Here is a 22,847-nt window from a genome sequence, read left to right as displayed (position 1 = left end):
TGTAAGAGAAAATATAAACAAGCACTTATATACTCACAACTAATTTGATATGGAGATGGTACTTCTAGAAACACATTAGAACTTTTCTCTTTTACTTTTTATTTTGAAACTCAGAGAAAATTCGCAAATCAATACAATTGAGCTTTCCCCAAATCATTTGAGAGTAAATCGCTCCAAAGCCTGGAATAATTAAAAGTATTTTTTAACAACAAGGACATTCTCCTACATAACATGACAGAACTATAAAAACATTAAGTTTTTATAACTATAAAGACATTAACTATAAAGACATTAACTTTGGTATCTTCTTACCATTTAATCTTCAGATACACCCTATTAAAGCTTACCCAGTTGTCCCAGCAAAGGTCCTTCATAACAAAAACTTCCAGAGTCTTTCCATTGCATTTAGTAGTCATCTCCTCATCAGTCTCCCCTGATCTAGAACAGTTCCTCAGTCTTTTTTAAACTTTCATGATGATGATTCTTTTGATGATTACAGGCCAGTTACCTTGAAGACCTTCCCTTAATTTAGCTTTAGGTTTATCTAATGTTTCCTCATTGTTGGATTTAGGTGATGCAGCTTTGGCAACAATATCATAGTAGCAATGCTGTGCTTTCACTGTATTCTCTTAGGTGGCATTGAAATTCAATATATTCCATTACAGGTGATGCTAATGTTGATCACTTGATGAAAGAGGTGTTTCCAGAGTTCTCCATTATAAAGTTATTTTCCCATTATAAATAATAAGTATTGAGGGTGGAGGTATTATGCGATTATGCAAATCCCATTCCTCATCAAACTTTCAATAATTTATTCATATATTTATGTCACTACAATCGTATGGATTATTTTTATCCCATGGTTTAATCCATTACTTTCATTATTTAATGTAATGCTGAAATTCATCAAGATTTGGCCAGTGGGAGCCCCTTTAAGCTGACATCTATTATATGCCCTCATCATTCTTATGTTCTAGCACACTTTCCGGCTTACATTTTCCAGCCTTGGAATCAGCCCTTTCTCCAAGGAGCCATGATGCCACTCAGTAGAAAGTTACAGTTAGAAACCATGACCAGGCACCAGGTACACTTTTTGCTTCTGGTTGTCATAGCTCACAGGCTCTTTCAGGGGATAGGGCTAGAAATACATTTATTTACACATTCACACAGACACATGCACACAAATCTCATATATATATTTGTATCTAATCTCTGTCTATCTATTGAAAATGATAAGTTCATATCAATATCTCCTCTTTCAGTTCAACACTAGAGTTAATCACAGTTTCTTCCCTTTTTGTATTTAAAATACCCTCCTCTGACAGTGAGAAATCAAGCTCCCACTATAATTAATACATTACTTATTTATCAGTACTCTACAAGTAACCATTTTAGCTTCAGATCTCCCCATCACTTGTGTGTATGCAGAAGACCCTGCTCATTGCATCCTGTCTCCTGCTCTCCCTCCCCACTGCCCTCACTACGTACAAACCCTACTACCTCCTTCTTGGACTCTCATATCCACATCAAGTAGCTTCCCCAACCTGGCACAGACGGCCTCGATTTTGCTGTGGCTCTGATAAAAACACTGGACTTCCGAAGAACCTCTTACCTCCTTAGGATGCCTGTCTCATTTGGCCCCACCTAATGATTTTAGATAATCTCCTGGAAAGAAAGAGAAAAAAAAAAAAAAAAAAGGAAGACGAAGAACTCTTCACTGCAGTTGCCTCTAGTGAGGGAAACTGGATTTTCAAAGAGGAGAGGGTGCTTTTCATTTTTAGTATTTAGCTTTTCTTATGACTTGATATGTTTAACATGAATGATTCCTTATACTACTTTTCTAATTTAGAAAATATATGAAAAGAGTTTGATAGTGAATACAGGTAATCTAAGTATTTTTATTGATAAACAGTAATCATTTAATTTTAAATGCATAGTTACAGAGTTATGTTCTTACCTTCTTGCTTTTAAGCAACTATGAATGTTTCAGTTCATTCTCAACAGAAAGAAAAAGAAAGAAAGAAAGAGAAAGGTAAGGAAATCTGCAAAAGGTGCCTCTAAGACTTAGTGAAACATCACATCTTCTAAATAACCCTGGAGAGTGATGCAATGTCTACTTTAAATCTTAAAGGCCTATGCAAATACACATTTCTTTTATTCAATAAGGGGGACTAAATCATCCAGCTTATGTAGTTCTCATCATAATGGTGCAATGCAGGTATATGAGATGATTTAAAACTCATGTTTTCAAGTAAGTTGGACTCCAGAATCCAAACACAGTTTGCTAGGAATGTCACCTCTCCCATCTCTAAAGTCGAAGTGGTCTAACCCTGCAGTGTTTCAAACCTCAGCAAACTAACCAGCCCCTCCTTATGTTATTATGTTAACAGTCCTTCTTACTGTTCTATAAGAAACTCCTCCATAAATAAGAAACTGCCAATACCAAAAAAAATTAAAATAAAATAAAAAATAAAGTGCCTAAGAGATAGCTGCCATGGAAGAAAAAATTTATAAATATTCATATTTTACAGAGCAATCAAGATGTTGATGTTAATATTAAAGCAATAACTTTAATTGTATTTCAGCAAACGGATGCCAATTAGGAAACAAATTATCTCATAGAAGCATGTCTTGCACACAGTTTTGCCCTGAAGGTAAGCCGAGGGCTATGCCAGCTTCCTGAATTTTAATGCACAAGCGAACATCTCCAAAATTATTAAAATTAAAAATGAGAATTTAGAGGGCTTTAAATGATGCCAAAAAATAAATGACAGCTGCCTGCTTACTGCTAAAGGTAGAATATTTCTCCCATAGATGGAAAAATGAAAATCTAAGAAAATCTTTATCTTCTAAGATAAAAGTAAAGGAGGGACATTTAGGCTGTTCCTTTAGTGATGGATTTGAGATCCTCACGTAGTTTCTGATAAAGCACTCAGAATTGTAAATTGCCATGCAAACCTCTTCTGAACTTTCTAAACTCTAAAACTCCACGTTCTTGAAAATTAACAAGCCTTTACTTCAGATTTCTCAGTGCCTATCTAGAAGAGTTCTGAAGTAAAGGTCCAGCAGGGAAAGAGATGGGCATCAAAGGACAACTGTTCAACAGGATCCTGGATAGGCTAGGAGAAGGCTGATTTTTCACGGTCTCCAGAAACCCTAATGCATCTAATTCTGGTGTAATGTCTCCCAGAAGTTATGGCTCGTAGAAGAGAGCAGGCTATGTTCTCTGAGCTCCTGCTGTAGAATTCGCCTTTACCAGGGAGCCTTTGGGCATCCTAGGAACTAGTCCCCGGCTTGAGCTTTCCCTTAACTGTGGTGGAAAACTGTGCACGTTCTGGATATTGCACAGATCACACTGCAATGTCAGTGTTTGGCCATGACAGTCTCTCTTACCAGGATGGAGGCACCTCACGGGAATAACTTATTTTCAGAAGCGTATCTGTGTGTTTAGCAGAACCTGGATTCTTCCTCAACAGAGTGTAGTTCAGATCTCAGCTGGGATCTCCCTGGCTCCTTGCTTTTTATGTAAGGTTATCTGGAACACCTGTGTCCATGACGTGGGCAAGTCTAAGGCCTTCTCTACATTGAGGGAAGTTCCTTGGAATTTAATTTTCCATAGACCCTTTTGTTTCTGAGTTTACACCTCTATAAACATGTTATATAGACCCTAACCTAGGACACTGGATTCAACACACACACAGTTAACTTACATATTTTTCCATGAAGAAAGTAGACCTTACTGAGGTACCAGTGTGCTTTGTATACCTAAAATGAATTAAAATCTCATCTTAGACATACCTGTCTTAAAACAGCCTTACCAAAATCCAAATCATGGGTTGCACTTACATACTTCCCTGGTCCCTTTCATTTTCTCTTTCCCTTTGTCCCCTTTACTAACAACATCCACACTTGAGAACACCACATGTATCTCTACATCTCTTTTACATTTGTTCAGTCTCCAGATTTTTATAATAATCTTACCCTCCCGACCAACCCTGAACACAGTTATCAAAGTTTTTATTTTATCATACAAAGACTGTTACTTCTCAGCTGGTAAGAAGATACATATATTTCCAAATATATATTTATTAAATCTATTTATTTAATCTCATCTCATCTATCAAGAGAGTTGAGAAACATACATAAAGGCCAGTCTCTTACAAGGTGATGGTGAGTGTTCAATGCATTAAGGGAATAAATAGCTGAGATAATCAACTGAGGGCATGGTTTGCATAGCTGGATAAATTCTAGGGTCTGTTTGCCTAGACCAAATTTACAAAATTGTGCAATGATTGCTTATTTTGTAGAAATGCTAATATTCATTGGAAATCTTGTCCTTAGCCTGGAATGAACTCATCTCTGAGTTAGGAATCCCATATCCTATGAGGTCCTGAAAACTGCTGCTGAAACCATTAAACAAGGACTATGCTGGACATGGTGGCAGTGGATTGAGGGCTGCTCAGGCTAAAATTATGAGATGAAAACAAAGGCTGGAAATTTCTTCCCTATGTATCTCTCTTTCTTCTTCTCTGGCTATCCAATCTGTTTACTTCCAAGTACTCATATAAGAAACTTAGGTCTGGTTTTGTTGCTAATTAACTACTCTAGAGAGAAAAGACTTACACAGCTTCTTAATTTGCTTTCAAAACAACATTCTAATGGTTGCTGAAAACACTTTGCAAAGCTCTGAGTTTTAATTTCTACTTTAAGTGGTGGGTCAGTCAGTAATATCTTTGGCACATCTGCCAAGGTCTTGCGCTAACTTGGAAGGTCAAGCCCAGGCTGGACAGGCTTTCGTCCTGATGGTGTATCCTGCCCAATTTCCAGGGTGGGATTTATGTTGGCTTCCGGTTAACTCTTAAGGCACTTGCTTTGAGGGAGCACCTGCATTTAAAAGGCATTGTTGTAACTAACTTCTCAGAGGCCTTTCAAATTGTTGGAAGAAGGGCAATCAAATCTGCTGTGGGATTAAAATAAACGAGGGCCCCAGGTCTTCTATTCTTGCCTACCGTGACTGCACACAGACTGATCAGGACAACCATCCATGAGCTGCTCAAGCACATTATAAGGAGAGATCCAGTGAGGTGGAACCTCATGCCTCTACTGATATTTTTCTTAAACTGTGGCCTGTCTGCAACTCATCTGGGTTTTATGCCCTTGAAAGTGTACTAAGATAGTCACCAGCTTTATGGACTGTGCTGTCTAGAAGATATTTGGAAGCTTTAAAATTAGACTTACAATTCCAAGTCTGAGAAGTTGTTTTCCCGATGCTAGCCAACTGCCAACTACCCTCTCACACAGGCTCCCTTTGAAGCATAAAACTGAATGTACCAAGACGCTTGGTACTTATATTTAGTTAATTGTGGGTGCAATCAGCCAATTGAGGATACAATTAGACAATGCAGTTAGCTGTTGTGGTCCAAATTATTGGAGAGAAACAAAACAGGAAGCCGAGTCATTGCCCCTTTAAAGATGCAGGTCTGTGGATGAAATCACTGATGAAAGTCATTCAAATTAATATATTCATGAAGCCAAAGAGAAAATAGGAAAACAGCATAAGCTAGATCTTATTTCTAGAATAATCAGATAATAGCAGTATTATCCACACGCATATGTATATACATTTTTTTAAATATAGTTTACAAATCTGCTATTAAAACCACTTTATCATAGGCTTATTTTACATAAAAAAAATCCACTTAATCTAGTAACAGAAATTGTGGTGTACAATTTTGAAGCAAAGATAGAAAAAAAGTCTCTCCCACTTGCCAAATGACTAAGGTCAAATGTTCCCTCTTTTGCTGTAATTCCACAATTGTGTAAGGCAAAAGGGGAGGACAATTAATCTTTACTGATCATCTCCTAGGTTCCAGGGCCTTCTGTGGACAGGTGACAGGTGACATTACATGTAATCTTTGTAATGGTTCCACACAAGAGATCTTCCTTCCTTCCTTTCTTTTTTTATAGATAAAGAAGCAGAGCCGCAGTAAAATTAATGTTTAGACAAAGCTCAACACCTGTGGTAAAGGGCAAGCTGACGTCTACCTGACTTCAAAGACTTTCCTCAAAATTATGATCTTCCAAATGTGTGGTTTCTTTCATGTACAATTGGAACAATACTAAATCTAATACTGGAAAACATAGTTTGAACTGGGGTCTAAACACCCAGAAAATGCCAATCTCCTAATACATATTGGTCTAAGACACTTAGAAAAGGGTCCCCGTACGGGGTGGGAGATGATGTGGGTTATGAATGACACCTTCACCTTCTGTTACACACATCCTCAACATGTTACATACACAGTACGTCATGTTGTAATGGTTCCTCAAGCATTTCGCGGCGGGAAGGGGACATGCTCTGATGATTTGCCAGTGAGTTCTCCTGTAGAATTTTAATTTTGAATTATGCCTTTGTTTCAGGATTTAATTAAATTCTATTTTAGAAATTCACCAAAATGGTTAAAAGAGGGAGAAAGATAAATGGTCATAAGGAATTCAATGCTTTTTAATTACAGGAATCCATTCACTTTGTAATATCAGTGTAGCAATTCCTTAATGAAATTGAATTATTTCTTTTAAAATTGACTTAATTAATGATTCAATTTATATTAGATTGATTTTATAATCTAATTTTAACTATAATAGTAAAGTTTAGAATTTCTTAAAAAAGAGACTTTTAAGAACTATTAAAATCTGAACTTCTTTGAAATGGAAGTTTATATGGAAAAAGAAAGATGAGTTTAGTTAAGACACTCAAAATTTTACTGCTCTATTTTGTTTAAGGAAAAATGCAATAATTTTATATTATAATTAATTTCAGGGTTTTAAGAATCCAATTATTTCCTGAACAAGCTATTAAACTTATTTCCTTATGTAAGAAGTGAACTGAACGGCTTAGAGAAGAAAGGCTCTACAGTATTTAATGGGCTTTTAGTCTGGTAATGAATGCCAACACTCGCAACCTGCCAGGCTCTCCGAACGGCTCACATTAAACCCACCTTCCATTCTACCTAAACCCAGACCTAGGGTGTAAGTCTGATCCTTTGTGTGTAAGAGCTTGTTCATAGTAATAGCTCACTACATGGTTATGGGGGGAGACTAAAGGGGTTCCCAGTTTCTCATAGCTTCTGCCTAAGGAAGCATGTGTTGGCTGTCTCCCTGGCAGTTAGCCTTCCAGAAACTTCAAAGTCTTGGAATACAGCTAAAAATCTCTCAGTACAAAGAAAAATCATGGCAAAAAAAGCTCATATATTTTTCAACACCCTCGCTTTTAGGAAGGTCCTGCACGTACAAGGAGATGGCATATTGCTACTTCCTCACGAATATGTGGAAATTGGGATAATTTCCAGAATAGCATCTATCCATTTGCCACTTAGCCATTCATCATCCCTGTATTTGTTTCCAATCACTGCTGTAACAATTCACCACAGATCTCGTGGCTAAAAGCAACACAGATGTATTCTCTTACAGTTCTGAAGTTCAGATGTCTACATGGGTTGGCAGGGCTCATTCTTAGGGATTCTTAGGAAAGAAGCAGTTTCCCTGTCTGTTCCTGCTTCTGGAGGCTGCCCGCAATCCCTGACTCACATCCTCACATCACTGCAACCTCTCCTTCCACCGTCCTATCGCTGGCTCTGATTCTGACCCTCCTGCCTCTTACAAGGACCTAGGATTTCACTGGGCCCGCCCAGATAATCCAGGATCATCTCCTCATCTCAAGAGCCTTAATTTATTCGCATCTGCAAAATCTATGTTGAGAGATTTTGGGGATTAAGACGTGGACATCTTTGGGAAGCTATTATTATTCAGCCTACTTCAATTTCATATAGAATGCGTTTCAGACTGCAGACTCTTTCCTTGAGTAGAAAAGAAAGAAGGCTGGCAAAACAATTTTCTCAGTTCTTTTTGCCTCTTTTCTTACCTCCTGCCCCTGTCCTCACATACCCAAGCCTCTGTGTGCTTTTACTTGCACGCGCGCGCACACACACACACATTCCCATACACACGCTCACGTAAAGTTCCCAATTCCATCCTGGAAAAGTGATAGTTTAAAGACTTGAGCTTCTCCTGACCTAAAAGGGAACATAGATATATTTGGAGGGGGGAAAAAAAGACATTGATAGCATTTTAATCCATCAAAGATCACCCCTCCCCTCATACACACACCCTCCAAATGACAAAAGACCCAGAAAAAATAGGGAGAAAAAAGTGGAAGCAAAAGGCCACCCTGACACACCTAGTTGTCTGAACCTCCTCAGAACAGGTCTCTCGTAGCTTACAGGGTTAACGCTTGCGGCCCTGATTTAATTTATTTTGCGTATTGCCCACTTCCTTCCCTTTTCCCTGCTAATCCCTTGTCTTTTGAAAGAAGCTAGAAAAGCAAGAGCAAATTTGTTTTCCCTCTCTCTTACCTTGCTCCCCAGGAAAGTACTGTCTCCTGGGGCCATTTAGTGGAGATGGTTCTCTCGGCCTTGAAAAAGAGTCTATTCAGTAGTGAACTATAGCTACCACACAGTGGCTCTTCAGCCCAAAGACTGTTTTGTGCTTCAAGATGCCTCTCCTCTGCCCAGTAAAATCCTCTTTCTCTCCTCCTCAAGTCTGGAACCAGCTGAGAGACCGACAGACAGGTGGAAGTCAAAACCTAAACGTTGCTTCCAAAAAAAGCAATTGGCAGGGAGGGTAGAGCTCAGTGGTAGTGTGTGTGCTTAGCATGCGTGAGGTCCCGGGTTCAATTCCCAGTACCTCCATTAAAAAAAAAAATAATGAATAAATAAATAAACCTACTCACCACGCCCCCAAAAGCAAAAACAAAATAAAAAAATGAAAATAAAAGAGCAATTAGAAGATATGGTTTATTTTAAATCTGAGACCAAAGGACATGCTACTGCTTCACTCCTCAATTAAAACTTAAAGCCAGCCCATTGAAGGTGGCTTTGACTTTATGTCCAGCTTACCCTGAATACGGGCAGAGCAGGAGAAAAAGGGTTGTGTTAGGTGTGCCTGACTCTCTCTCTCTCTCTTTTTTTTTTCTTTCTTTTGGGGGGTGGTGATTAGGTTTTTATTTATTTATTTATAAAGGAAGTACTGGGGATTGAACTCAGGACTTTGTGCATGCTAAGCACACACTCTTCCACTGAGCTATACCCTCCCCTGTGGTTCTCTTTCTTGAAGTCACCAATCAGATGAATGATATAATCTCCCCCATGGGAACAGTGAGTGGTAATTTGGGAGATGCTGAAATTACTCCCAGCTTCACAGAGAATTAAATGAATAAAGCCCTTGCTTTGGAAACAATATAGGTTGGGGAAAAAGTGTTCCATTCTAAAAGGGAAATTCTACTTTCAAAAAGGATGACATAAAGGCTAAATACTCTCAACCAGTCCTATGAGCAAAAATGTCTTTCCAAGCTGACTATAATGAAACAGTCTAAAATTGTATTGCCAAATAGGAAAACAGTGAAAGAAACCATCTGAAATGTGACAAAGTAGAGTATGGAAACATTTGGAAGATTAACTGGTTTGGCAAAGGAATTTGCATGTTTTAGGTCAGCCAAAAAAACTAAAGAAAAAGAATTTCAGATTGACAAATAGATCCTAGCTTGGCTGTAAACTCCTTAAGGGGAGATATTAAGGCTTATTCCCTTTGTGTATCTGACTAATGGCAGAGTACCGAACACACAGTAGGCACTTTATATCTGTCAATTATAGCAAAAGAAAATTCAGAGAACTTTACTTGATATGAGTATTTTATTGAGTGAGAAACAAACTGTTCATAAACTTCAAACCTAAACTGGTATGAAGCTCACAGGAATGATGTTACTGGATGGCTGAAGAAATAAGAATGAGAATTCCCCCAAAATAAATCTAAAGAAAAATGATCCAAATAAATAAATAAATAAATACATTAAAAAAAAGAAATAAAAATGAGATATTTGTTTAACCTTTACAGTGATTGGTTTTTAAACAAGGGGTTCCCAGATGGCAGAGGATTGGTTAAAATTAATTATCTTACACCAACTAAGATGACTTATGTTTCATTTATGATTATCAGAAGCATTTACTAGAAATAGCTCAAGTTTCATTTACATTCATGAAATAAGATTTAGTTTTGCTTATGAGGCTTAAATGGTTTTGTCTGTTCCAGGGAGTTTTCTAGTCTGGTCCCCATGTTATTTTATTTTAACAGTTGGTTGTCAGACCTTGGGTGGTGGTGTTACCTTTTGAAACCTCAGTTTCCTGTTTTGTTCATAGTATATATCTATTTCCAAAAGTCCTATCATCTCTAACAACTTTCTATTTTAAGTGAAACTCTTCTCCCTCCCCAACCACACCCTGCAACCAATTATTTTGCCTTCTTTCGGGTAGATTTTTGACACCACTTTTTTTGACAGCTTTAACCTCATTAACAAGCTCCCAATGAGCCCTTTCACATACTACCTTAATGCCCAAATTTGCTGTGAGTTCCAGGAGAAAGAATGCTTCTAAGGGAAACCCCGGGCTGAGTTTTAGGTAGTCTTAATCCTGTCTACATGAGAAGCAAGAGTTAGATGATTTCAAAAGCATACGCCTTTAGGTTTCAAGCTGTTAATGTTTGCAAACCAGACAAACACCCTTAATACCACTGCTGGTTTATTGACACAAACTCTTCGCTTCCCACAGCTTGTAATTGAATCCCCCCACTGCTTAATTGGAAATAGAATGACTCCACAACCAGATTTGAAACATCTTCCGAAGCTGGTGGGAACATCAGCACTCCCTTTTAAAAATAAAAATTATATCATTAACTGTGTTAAGCGAAGATTGGTGTTCTGTTGAATATCAGGAAATGAGTGCACCCCAGGACTGTCTAAACACAGGGCAATTAGGGATGTCTTCTGCTTTACAATGTGTGCACACATGGCCTCCCTCCGCCCTTAAGCATGAAGGCTAAAGTTGGATTAGTTCGTACCTTACAGAAGTCCTAATGTTTGCACTATTGTAACCTCTTTAAAAAATGTTTTCTCTTAAACTTGCTCATCTCCTTTGATCAGGAATCGCATTCAAACAAATAATTCCTGAGCCCTATTGCAAGCCAGGCACTGAGCCAGGTATGGGAGATAAATAGGGTAGGAGAGAGAATAAAAAGAAAAAAATATGAAGGTAAATTACACGATGTTTATAACATATGTAAATACATACGTAGATTTCTATGCTGTCAAACTATATAGAGAAAACAAATGAATCTTTGATTATTTCTAATAATTAAATTTTGTTTCATTTTGCTGAAGTTTAAACATTTTTATATATACTTTTTACTGTGGGAAAATGTACACAATGTAAGATTCACCATTTTAACCATTTTCCTACATTCACAACGTTGTTCAACCATAACTGCTACCTATTTTATGAAGACTCCCCGTTTTTCTTTTTTATAAATATAATTGACATAGAGCATTATATAAATTTCAGGTGTACAACATATTGATTCAATATTTGTATGTATTATGAAATAAACATATATGACTATTCACTGCAGTGTCGGTTATAGTAATAATAAACTTGAAATAAACTAAATGATTACAAAAGGAGATGCGCAAAATAAATTAGGGTATCTACAGGAAGGTATTATCAGACAGTAAAGTAATCATTTTAAAGTATATTTAATGCCATGGGAGCATATAGGTAAGTAGAGGAGTACAGCACAATGTAGATATTTTATTTTAAATATGTCAATATGTCAGAGAAAGATGATGAAAATCAGCAGTGCTCACAGGACTCGTCTATATCCACAAGTGCTGGGATTTTATATAACTTTTCGTCTAGTAATTTATTTTAAGTGGTTATTTTATAGTTTTGAAGCGATATTTCTCATCACAGAGTTAGTTACTGTTACAGTTTAGCACGCGGTGCGCTGCGGGCCCCCATCGCCTTCCCCAGCACTGCGCCACGCCCCACCTCCTTCCGTCATAAGGGGCTTGTGTGGTGTAACTGGTTATGAGCCTGGACTCCAGAGTCAGTCTGCTTGCCTTCATATCCTGCCTCTGGCATTTGTAATTGTATAAACTTGGGGAAACTATGTAATATGTGAAATCTAATTACTCTATTAGAGAGAAAATAGTATTATCCCCACTGTGCAAATATGGAAACTAGTTGTAGCACATTTGTTATTTCAAAAGTTCAGCAGATTGCTTGGCTTTTTAATAACAACAGCTAACATTTCTTGAGCAGTTACTGCTTCCTGGTTCCTTCCCTCTCCTCATTTTATGCCCTTCCTTACTTTGGAGTCCCCTCCCTCACCTGCCCCCCTCACTTGGACACTGGGGTTGGGCGCCCTGCCCTGTCCTCATGTCAATGTCAAGCCCCAGCTGTCCCACTAGGATCTCACACACTAGTCTGCAGACGTGGTAGGCTGGTGGCAGTCAGCTACTCCTCACCGGCTCCTCACCACAGCATCAGGGGTCTGGTAGTTCTGGTCTCCATGCGGCTCCCGCCAGCCGCTCCCCCTGCTCCTCCCTCTGTGCCTGGATTCCAGCTGCAGTGCTTCTCCTTCTGGGAGGCACATCTGCAGAGTCCTTCCCAGCTCACAGCCTTTCCCACTGCTGTGCCTTCTGCACTAGGAACCCTTCCCCCTGATGCCTGAAAGACTCATTCCATCTGAACACAGGTGTCAGATCCAACGTAACTGCCTTGGGGATGCCTTCCCTGAATGCACTGTTCAAAATAGAGGAGGGTTTGTACCATCGCCCTGTCTTACTTTCCTTGCAGCTCTAATTGGTGACTTAAATGATCGTGTTTGTTAGCGGGGGCAGGCACTCCACATGTTCCATCAATGTTTGTTAATTAATTAATCAATCAATTAATTGGAGTTGACACCCCACACGCTAAAAGGGAGTTTATCATAAAATCTGAAAGAGAGAAAGCACTGTATCCTCAAGAGTTTGTTTAAACTCTGTTCAGTCACACAGTGAAGGGAGAGCGTTCCTGGGAGACTTTTTCTTTATCCAAGCATTTAATAAGCAATCTGGCCAGAGCCCACAGAGGAAATGACCACCCTTTCCAGGACAGCCTGTTTTACATCCTAAGGCTCTGCCTGCTGCTAAGCACTTGAGATTGAGCCCCTGTGCTCCACAAAGTAGCCTGTGTGGCTAAACACTCAGGATGCTAAGGCGAGGCAGACGAGCGTCTGCTGAGAGACACGCCTGTACGTTTGCCGCCACGATGAGAGCGCTAATGGGGGGGCGCATGTTGCTTTGGGAACATCAGACTAGGTTAAATCACCATATTAAAGAGATCTGGCCAGTCTTCCCTGAGGAGGAGACTCCTGAGCTGAGATCTGAAGGGTGAGAAGAGTTCACTAGACACACAGAAAGGGTGGAAGGAGGCTCCAACCTTCCAGGGAAGGGATGACATGTGCACATCTCCTGAGCAGAAGAAATAGGGATGTGTAAGCATAGTATTGCCTTCAATTTGAGTAAGAGGCGCCCTGCCTTGGGACTTTACTGGTTTTAGTTCTGAATTTCCCATATCGAGGAGCCCCTGGTCCTGGGCTGGCCAGCACATTAGGTCATTCTACCTGAGCTTTAGAGGGCCACCGTGCCAATGCCTTCCCAGACGTACCTCTCTCAACAGAATGTGACTCCAGGGTCAGGGGACAGGTCCACCTGAAGGCTGCCTCTTCTAGACCTTGTTCCAGGTCTGTAAACCCCACCCTGCCCCCATTTCTTTCCCTAAAGGTCCCAAGCTGGCTCTAAGATCTCTTTATGCCTTTTCCCTAAGTCTTCTCTTCTGATGGCTTCCATCACCAGTGTATGCATCCTTTACCCCCAGGGACAGTATAGCACAGCTGTTTATGGAAGTTAAGAACAGTGATTGGAAATACAGGCTGGAGTTTCACTTACATTGATGTGAGCTCCTTGTGGTGCAGAATGAAGACAGAGTTGCAATGGGTGAGGGAACAGATCATGGTCTGCAGCTGGGGGACTGGCTTCCCCCACACCATCGTGTACCAGCACACAACTCCAAAGGGTCCAAAATTTCTAAATTCCTATTTCTCAGGTCACTATAAAGGTCTGTCTTTCATAAGATACAGAATACATATGCATGTCATTGTCTGGTAGCCAGCTTTATAACTTTTATGTATTTAGATGTGTGGTATAGGCACCTCCATTTGCATTGGCCTCCACAATTGTTAGCTTTTTTGTCGGGGGGGAACTAAAAGATAGAGGAAAATGGTTCAAGATGAACAAAAGAACCAAAAGAATCATAAAAGCAATAATAATACCCAAACATCATCAAATGCGTTGGGAATACCCTGCTGTCCTTCTAAGACCTCACCTCATAACTGAAGACCTTCCTATCATAGCTGACCGAGTAGCCCTCTCTGGGAACTGCTTTCTGTAAAAGAGAGCTGCCTCACCCAAAGGACAGACCCTCACCGACAATTCAAAATGGTCCTCTGAGATCTAAAGCTCCCTGTGGTCTTGGCAGAGACCTTCCTGTGATGGCTTTAGAGCCCGACTTTTCACTTGGCCCAATCAAGTTTCCTTGCCTTGACCCTAAGGTGTGGACCCCGAGATCACTCCCCAACACCCTGCCTTCGTGTCAGTCTCTGCCTCAGAGTCATTTTCCTGTAAACCGACCAGTGCAATGCTTGTGATGGCCATTTTCCTGCTCTTCGGGCTCTTTCGGGCATTTTCTATAAATTACTTCATTTAACTCTCACAACTCTCTGATGAAACAGGTGCTCTTATTAATGTTCATGTTTTGAAATGATGAAGCTGAAAATTACTCAGTCCATAGGGCTGAGTAACTGACGATTGTACATTTACTAGGGGAGCAGCATTTGGACCTTCCTCTAGCTAAGGTAGGAACACTGTGGAATTTGAAATTATATTTTCGTTCACAATTTGCTTATCCATCTGTCATTTTTTTAATGCCAATCAATTGCAAGAGGGAGACTTAATCTGGATCTATTTAAGATTGTACTTTGTAAAAGTCCATATTGCTGTCATTTCCATGGTCCTTACAACAGGACAGAATGTTGAGGGTACCCAAGAAGAAACAAAGAAATGATGAGGCAAGGTGTTTAAAAGGTAAGAAAACTCTGGTTTATTGTACCAGACCCTGTGCCGAGTCCTATAATGTAAGAGGCCTTGACACCCAGGAGCTGCCCGTTGGTAGAACACTGGCAGTAAGAGCACATCCCTCTGACAAGAGAGACCCATGGACTCACACAGGTAGTGGACTGACCCTCAAGCTGACATCAGTCCTAAATGAACTTTTTTCTTTTTTTCTTTTTTTTGGTTTTAGCTTCCTAATTACCTGTTTAGCCAAGCAACTGTTACTTCTATTCCCCCTTGGTGTGGAAGGAGTGGGGAAATGTTAGGGTGATAATTTACAAAGATTTCCAATGGGATGTAGTATTTGAGATGTGTTTCTATGAACCGGTAGAGGTGAGTGAAGTTTTTTTTAGCAACTTCTTTGCATAACAAGGCTTCTTACTCCTGCCTCTGGGCCCAACCATGAGATATTCCTTCGGTTTGGAAGCATCATTAATCTCATCCTACTAATTCCAACTCTTCCTAAAAAGGAGTGATTCTTGAGGACTGTCTTCCTTGGTGACTCCCTCCACAACTGCCCTGTTGGGTTAATTGTCCTTGCTTTGTATCGCTTCTACTGCTCCCATTACGTAAGTCTTTGGAAGAAAAATGCTAAATTCTGTTTTCCCTACTCCAGTCTTAAATCGTTAACTTTCTCAGAGCCTCAACCTCCTCATCTGTAAGATGGGGATACACCCTCTTGTCCTAAAGGGTAGTGATAATTATTTTACCTACTGCCTGTAATTTCCTGGCCATGGTAGAGTCTTGTGAGTTTTTAACTTTTTCTTCTGTGCATAATTAAAACACTCTTGTTTTTATGGAAATGTGCAAGGATGGCCTGGGAAGAAGGGTTCAACCTCCACAGTCCAGTCTCTTCTCCAGTCTCACCTGGGAAATGGCTAATAACTGATTCAGTTTTGCCAAATGCCTGAATCACATCCCTGTTTTCCTACAGACGAAAGAGCAGCCTGAGGGATGCCACCTGGTTAACACTAGCTTTTTTTCTGGGAGGGAGTTAATAAAGGCACAGCCTAACGCTCTTTTAGATGAGGTAGTCTGAGTTCTTACTGGCTTAAGGACCTGGCAAAAAAAAAAAAAAAAAAAAAAAAAGAAAGAAAAAGAAAGAAACCCAGCGAGAGGCATTAAAAATGAAGAATAAAGGTTCATCTGGGTTCTTTCCATCCAAGATAGAAGCCTGGGCAAAAGCTACTGCAAACACCTGGCTCCCTCCTGGCTTCTGAAAAATCCTCACGGGTTCAAGACGCGCTAGTGAGTTTTCATTAACATCTAACACTTTATCTTAAAGCTACTGGCCTCGCAGAGAGGGCTCACTCTGCAATTTGATGTAGTTGTGAGTGCACTAGAAAACAATAGCTTTTGACACCAGAGAGAGTGATCTACCATTCCACGAAAGTCCCCTGTCATCTGCTTTGTGATGGGAAATGAGGTGGGGAGCAGTTTCCCAAACACTGTATGTTACTGAGCAGATGTAGAAGAATCAAAGGGAAAACGGTTGCCACGGAGACAGGACACTCATGCCAACTCTGTCGCAGACTAATCATAAAACGTCCCCAGGGGGCATTGTATGGCCACAAGCACAGACAGGAACACAGCCAAGCCAGGGATCCAGATGTTGCCCTTGGAACCAGGCACCATTTCGGGGGCTGGCATCTGCCTTCTGCCAAACAGAATGTGTGTGGCCACATCTGCTCACTGCAGAAAGTTAACACACACTAAAAGCAGAGGAAAGGTTGCCATAAAATAATGATTTGGCACCACACATGGAGGAGATATTAAACATGAGGTAACTCTTCTGTTAACCCTGAGCACATTCCGCGTGGCTCTTCTCTAACTCACAACTCACCCACACCCTGTCTCTCAGCAATTTCCATTCCATTCATCCACGAACAATCTTGTTTGCAAATAATACCTGAATAACATAAAATCTACCTAAGTGCATATGACAGCAAAGGAGAAAGGAAGTTGGAATGGACTAGTTTCTCCAATTAATTTCATAAAATACAGCTTTCACTTTAGAGCTCTTAAAGAAGACATGATATACATTTGTATCTGAGACTCTGCCGTTAAATTACTATCTCCGATAAAAAGAGTGGATGACAACAAGGTATTTTCAAAGTGTTTATGTTCTCTTTCATCTGCTCTCACTTGGAATGATGAGATTTTTGAACAATAAGTTACAGTATTTTAACATCCCAAGAACTTTTTTTATGGCCAGAGAGAAGTTCAATGAGACATAATTTAAATGTGCAGTGTATCTCGTTCTGCATTTGTGTCTAGCATTTTCACAGTTTATAAGACTTTTTCACTTATTTTGTATATTATTCTTAACCTGTCTGTAGCATGTGGTTAGAACGGTACCTACCTCTTCTTTTTTTTAAGTAGAGGACATTGAGGCCAGAGAAATTTAAAGATTTCTTTAAAGTCAAGTCAAAGCATCAGTAAGAGAAAGGCTTACGGTGAGACTATCATACGTGTATCACCAAGTGTAAATGTTCCGCCCTCTGCACTCAAAAGACTATCCTTAGATTTGGAGGAACACTGATCAAAACGTCTTTCTTACCCACACATGAATGGCTAGATACTGGTTAGCTGTCCTGAATTAAAACCTTCCTATTTATATTAGCTTCCTTTTGCTGCGTAACAAATCCCCACAAATTTAGCAGCTTAAAACACCTATTAACTATCTCACACGTCCTGTGGATCAGGAGTCCAGGCACAGCAGGGCTGAGCTGAGTGTCATGAGGAAGCGATCAGGGCTGCCTTCTGGAGGCTCTGAGCACCCACGCCCTTCAAGCTCAGTCAGACTGTTGGTGAGACCTGGTTCTTCAAATAAGGTCCGAGTTAAGTCGGAGGACTCCATTTCCTTTCTGGCTGTCAACTAGGGGCCACCCTCATTTCTTTGTGGCTGACACAGCCCTTCTCACATGCCCTGTCCATGCATGAAGCAGCAATGGCATGTCAAACCCTTCATACACTTCGAAATTCTCTGACTCTTCTTTGGCCTCCCTCGCCTGCCTTTTCAAAGGTCTCATGAGATTAGATCAGGCTTAACCGGATAACCTCCATGTCTGAAGGTTAACTGACTTCAGACTTTAATTACAACTGCAAATTCCCTTCCCAGCAGTACCGAGATTGGTGTTTGATTGAATAACCAGGGTCCAAGGATCTGGGAGGGAGAGAGACGGGCATCTTAAGAATTCTGCCTAACACTCTCCTCAAAATGTGGTCCTCAGACCAGCAGCATCAGCATCAGCATCAGCTGGGAACTTAGAAATGCAGGATTTCAGGCTTCACCCCAGATCTACTGAAACAGCAGTTTACCAAGATCTCCAGGAGATTCATATGCATATTAATAAGAAGCACTTGTTCACACTGTAGTTAACTTTTCCCCCTTTTTCTTTCTTCTTCCTTTTGCAGCAGACAGTGCGTTTGCAGAAACCAGAAGCAGGCCATTCAGTTATTTATTCTGTCTTGTGCGTGTTTCTTCTCTCTCTCTCTGACATGGAGAAAGGGGGTCAGATAAGGCCGACCGCAACTTTACGGATCATGGCCTGAAAGGGTAAACAGGACTCTGTCCTGCTGAGCCGTGGAAGGAAAAGGAGTCTTCGGAGCATCTGCCATGGGGCTTTTGAGGGTTTATTACTTCTCAGCCTTTAGCATTCTTAGTGGCACTTCTTTGCTGCTGAGAGTGGACAATCCTGAGAATATGATGGAATCTTTTAGTGTCTGTTTATGGTGCATGGCTGAAATGTGTGAAACTTTAAATGAAAATAGATCCTTCTGCAAGAGCAAGGATCACGATGAGAAGACAAAAATCACTTTTGTTTTAGATGGAAGGAATCATGCACCACCTGATGGTGATGATGTGTTGCATTATTTAGAATGTACCTCACAGGGGCGAGCTTTCCACGAGCTCATATTGATGTCATGTCCACTTAGCTCTAGACAGGGATGGGACCATAAGGAAATCCAAGTGCTCTTGGTCGTGGTTTTTAGACATATGCTTAGCTGCCCAGCGCAAGTCAACATCACCAGGAGTCTGTCGAAACCATGTACTGTGCCTCCCCTTGGTACCAGCGTGCCCACAGCGTGGCAACTCCTCAGTCCTGGGTATAACACAGGATAACGTAAAGTGGATGTAATGAAATAATAATGAGATCCAAGTTCTACTGAGACGATTGTGTTAACAACAAAACGAATAGCTGCTGAGAAAAAAAAAAAAGAGAGGGTATTTTCTACGTGAGGAAGTGTTTGAATTTAGGAGGTGACTGCGTGTGTATTTGGGGGAGGGCAGGGAGAGGGAGGCAGGGCATGTAAGAAGAAGCCACAAGACTCTTTTAGCAATTCAGAGCCAGAAATATCTAGAATACGTTTTGAAGAAGGGATATGATTCACATAATATATGCTCTGAAAGGTTACATATTGCATTACATTACAGCTGCGTCATTATTCCTGGTGGATAATAGGTATGCTAGAATTTTGCTCATGCTTTACTTGAGCATAATGTAAAATTTCTTTTTTGATATCTGATTTTCTCCCTAACGGTGATGTGTCCAACACTGAAATAGGACTGTCTCTCTAATATTAATACTGCTAATATCAGTGGGCTAACATGATTACACTTACCAAGCATGTATTCAGTGTCATCCCTTTGTCAGATGCCATGTCAACTGCTATGAATATAAAAATGAGTAAGTCTTTGTTTCAAGAAGGTTGCTGTCTGGAGACGTGGATGGGCATCCCGACAATTATGAGATTATATGATGTGAGAACTAAAAGGTGCATAGAAATCGCTATGTGACCACGAAAGAGGAGTGTCCAAATGTAGAAGAACTGGGTAGAGGGAGTGAGCAAGTCTTCAGAGAGGAAGGACATTCTGATGTGTCTTAAAGGATAACAAAACTCATCCAACCGAGGTAGAAGAGGGACTCCCTGCAAAGTAGTGTGTAGATTAAAATCAATACAAAAAATAAGCGTGAGCACCGATGTGGATGAGTTGTAGCAACTCCATAGATTAGTCAGCAGACGGACGTGCTTGTTTTCTACAAACGTAAATTAGAAGAAAAGAAGCAAAAAAATAAGAATAAATTATTATATTACAATGCCTGATAATTATTTTATAAATTCTAATATTATGCAAATAGCCTGCTCATTGTCTCAGGATGTACACCCATCCTGCTGGGCTACAGCAAGCAGGATTATGCACATTTCACAGATGCGAAAGTGGAGGCCCGTGCAGGTGGAATGAGCTGCTCGGGCTTTTAGAGCAAGTCAATGTCAGGGACGTCTACTCTAACTAGTGACCTTCTGCAGAATAAAATCCTGCATTGCATTTTTCCTGGCTATTGTTTTCTGGTTAATTCTCAACGTTTCAAGCCTGGATACATGAATTAATAAATGTGGGACAGACAGAGCACAGCGCTTGCACCTTGAAATCAATGAACTGGTCCTTTCTCTTCTTCCTTTGATGAAACCACATTGCCACCGCTCTCAAGTAAACTCTCCACTTGCTAAGCTGTGATACCACCAACACCTCTGCTCTGTTCTCCTAGTCCGCTGACCAACTCCCTCCGAGCTAGAGGTTCACACCAGGCATCCTTAGAAATGCTTTCACCAGCCCTTTGTCCATTGTTTGTCAATAATAATAATAATAATAGTAATGATAAACACTTATGAGAACTTAATGTGCGGTAACCTCCAGGCTAACCATTTTGCATATCTTATCTTGTTTAATATTAAAGACAGTCCTTCTGAGGGACTTATCATCCCTCTTTTTAGGTCATGGAGTAAAAGCCCGTAGTGACAAGGTCAGGAGTATTTACACAATATAAAAAGCAGGGTTCCGATTCACACCAGCGTATTTGTCACACACATGCTCTTAACCCTTAAGCCAGTGCTGCCTCCTGCAGCAAGCCAGTGGCCGAAAAGGTAGAAATAAGAAATATTGATGGAACATGCAGAGTAGACATGACACACGTGAAGAGCTATAAAGCTTGTCTCTCTGGATTTTGATCCAGGCCAGGGAAGACAGAAGTACCTCCGCTGAAAATGGATCTTCTGCATTTTGGGAAAGCTGCAGAATATTTTCAGAAGGAAACAATTTCTTCTGTTTTGTTGTTGTTGTTTTTTCTGTTTTTCTTTTTTCCCTTTCTCTTCTTTCTTCCTTCTTTTCCTCTTTCTTTCTTTCCCTCCTTCCCTCTTTCTTCCTCTTCTGTTTTAATTTAGAAGCTCAGAATCCATTGCTTTCCCTTCCTTGCTGGTCCTTTTAGGCAGTGGCACCATCATCTCCAGTAGCAGCAGCAAATATGATCATTGGGCTTTAAGTCGCCCTTACGTTCTTGGCCATGTCCTAGCTCAGTCAGATTTAAACTTGGTTATTACCTTACAAAATGGAATGTGTTAAGTTTGCTCCAGTTCAGCTCTGGAGTTTACATCAGAGCACTGTGATTACACAGTATTTGGATTGAAGCTAAAATTGACATTTTCTTAGAATATATAAAGATTAGATTAAACTACTTCCCAAAATAAACAAAGGCTAAGAAAATCCCAATCAGCTTAGGAGTCTGAAAATAGAGCTTTGACGTCACATGCAGAATTTATTATATGTGCAGGAGCTCCAATGCTCAAATCAGCCACAGCAAAGGCCGCCCAGTGATAAAATTGGGGGCCCAAATCTATCAGCCTGAAGTCCTTGAAAAAGTTCACAGCTCGTGGGTACTCAGCAATATGGACCTGAGAGTTGTTCAGACACAAGGAGGTGACTTCTTGTTCTAGCAATCATCACATCCTGTTTGGCCATTTCTTACCTCTCCCAATCTTGATTTTATACGTAAATTTAAAACTTCATCAATTACAGTTTTTCTTCCGTAAGAGTATGCTGTGATGTGGTGGTTCTTAAGAGCTAGTTGTTCAGATGCAGGTTCCTGGGTCCCACCTCAGAGGTGCTGTAGTTCTGGGGATGGGGCCCTGGGCAGAGAGGTCCCATGAAGGACACTCCCAAGTATGTGCAAACGCATCCTTAGCTAGGAATCGACATCCGCAGGTGAGTCAGCTACAGCTGATCCATGGACCGCATTTTGAGAAACGTATGTGGAGAAAAAAATAATGGCTTTGCAGTCAAAATGATTTGGGTGTAAATCCTGGCTTCTGCCATCAAGGACTCCAGAACTTAAGAAAGCCTCTTTACCCCTGGCAGCCTCAATTTCTTCATTTATAAAATAGAGATTGGAACATTTACCTGGCAGGGTTGTTTAGACAATGAAAGTTAACGTATGTTCATCACCCACTGTTGTGCTTAGACTGGCAGCTCTTCACACCCGTGGTCTAGCACCTGTGGAGACGGCGACCTGACTGTATTCGCTGCCCTACACCATTTGATAACAGGTACTTGAACATCTGTGGATTTGGGTATCCATGGGGGTCCCTGAAACCACTCCCTCACGGACACTGAGGGACAAGTATTCAGTAAAATAGTCTATTAAAAGTATTGTCAGGTTAAAAAAATAAAACATGAGGACAGTGACAAATATAGCGAAATTATACAGTGCATAGTCACACGCTCTCTTATCTGAGACAGAAGAATGCATCCCCATCTCTGCGGACCATCCTCCCACCCCAAGCACACGGGTATGTACATGAACACACAGAGAAACTGTGTTAAGATGTCTAAAACCCCATGGATTCCTCACTCTGCTGGAAATGAGGAGGACTTTCTAACAAGTTCCCATTCCATGAACATCTACATAATATT

General features: G+C 40.5%; 1 long non-coding RNA gene across 2 annotated transcripts; it reads left to right on the top strand.

Moving 5' to 3' along the window:
- Positions 1 to 1,006: 1,006 nt before the first annotated feature.
- On the top strand, positions 1,007 to 22,481 carry LOC140698140 (uncharacterized). Of its 2 annotated transcripts, none has more exons than XR_012075671.1 (4): positions 1,007 to 1,084; positions 1,973 to 2,032; positions 2,586 to 2,654; positions 22,396 to 22,481. It is a non-coding gene; the product is annotated as an uncharacterized lncRNA (long non-coding RNA). The 2 variants fall into 2 exon arrangements; XR_012075670.1 differs by lacking the exon at positions 22,396 to 22,481 and adding an exon at positions 5,968 to 6,123.
- The last annotated feature ends 366 nt before the right edge of the window (positions 22,482 to 22,847 follow it).

The sequence above is a fragment of the Vicugna pacos genome, chromosome 9 (assembly GCF_048564905.1).
Source record: "Vicugna pacos chromosome 9, VicPac4, whole genome shotgun sequence".
Classification (NCBI taxonomy): Eukaryota; Metazoa; Chordata; class Mammalia; order Artiodactyla; family Camelidae; genus Vicugna; species Vicugna pacos.
Note: the sequence above shows the minus strand (reverse complement) of the source record. Positions and strands in the feature narration are given on the sequence as shown.